General features: G+C 62.4%; 1 long non-coding RNA gene across 1 annotated transcript; it reads right to left on the bottom strand.

Annotated features, from left to right (window-relative positions):
- Window position 1: 1 nt before the first annotated feature.
- On the bottom strand, window positions 2-1,262 carry LOC142363135 (uncharacterized). The gene is made up of 3 exons (XR_012765520.1): window positions 1,137-1,262; window positions 713-925; window positions 2-225 (listed from the first exon to the last, which is right to left on the bottom strand). It is a non-coding gene; the product is annotated as an uncharacterized LOC142363135 (long non-coding RNA).

The following is a 1,262-nucleotide window of genomic DNA, read 5'->3' as shown; positions in this document are numbered from 1 at the left end:
ATCACGGGGCTGGGGTGGCCGCAGCACCCTGTGCCCCAGCAGATACACAGACTTACCTCTGCATTACCCCCGCCCTGGCACTGCCTCACGCCGGCTCTGAGAACAGCGATGGTTTAAGGGGCAGCGTCCCGTGTCTCCTTACCCCTTGGCAGAGCGTGGCCCTCGGGCAGGATCAACCCACAGGGCAGGTGACATGGCTGGTGGCTTTGAGTCAGGCTTGTGTTTCTGCAGGGGAAAGCAAATGGTATTTTTCTTCAGCAGGAGTTTTCCAGAAGCCTTGCAAAGTACCCGTGAGCACCTTCGCTTTGGTGCAGACATGCACACCCTAAAAAATCCCTGGCACCTCTCGGCACCCCGGCGTGATCATCAGGAGCTGCTCGCCGGCGGGAGCCCTTCCAGGCACCCAGATCCACTGTGCTGCAGGCGTGGGGGCAAGGACGGGGGGCTGCCGGCGGAGACATGGCCGCAAAGCCCTCCGCCGCCTGCCACGGCGTGCGCAGGACATACACGAGCTGCAGCAGAAACGCTGCCACGGAGATCAGCTGAATCACAGTGGCGTAAAGCATGAAAGCAGAAGCCGCATCCATGATAAACACAGGCTTCGAGCACGCAACGGCTGCAAAGGGGAGGAAGGCAGCAGCTCCCTTGGGACGGCGCAGATAGCGTTTACGAGCAAATAATTTACATGCACCATGGAGCAAAGCAGCAATACCTCTGCGCAACCCAGCTGCAGCTGCGAGGAGATAAACGGTGCCTCCTGCCCGGCTGCGGCGATCCTCGCTGCTGCGGCAGCCGGCGCGGGTGTCGTGCCGCAGTGCCATCGCCTCGGGGCTGGATTTACACCTTCGGATCCAGGTCAGGGGCGGTGGGAACAGCCGGGGAGAGGATGGAGCACGTGGCTGCTACGCAGACTGGCAGAGCCACCCTGAAAAAGGCAAAATGAGGGGGAAAGGGCAAAGGCGCTTGCAGCAAACGTCTTCCAGCAGAGACGAGCCCGGCCGGGACCCCGTCAGAGCCGGCTTGATGAGCACCTGCTCCTCCAAGCCCATCCCCACGGCCTTCAGGCTGTGGCTCTTTCCACCTCTGAGCAGGTCCCTCTGCCCGCAGACACCCCGGAGAACTTCCAGGCCTCTCACCGGGATGGCTCTTTGGGATGCGCTGCCATGTCAGAGACGTGCCGGAGGCAGGGTCCCACGCGGGATGGAAGCGGCACATCGGTCTGTCCTCCGCAGCAGCAGCTCGGAGCAAAGGCAAGAGGGGAC

This window comes from Opisthocomus hoazin, chromosome 14, assembly GCF_030867145.1.
Source record: "Opisthocomus hoazin isolate bOpiHoa1 chromosome 14, bOpiHoa1.hap1, whole genome shotgun sequence".
NCBI classification, from domain to species: domain Eukaryota; kingdom Metazoa; phylum Chordata; class Aves; order Opisthocomiformes; family Opisthocomidae; genus Opisthocomus; species Opisthocomus hoazin.
Note: the sequence above shows the minus strand (reverse complement) of the source record. Positions and strands in the feature narration are given on the sequence as shown.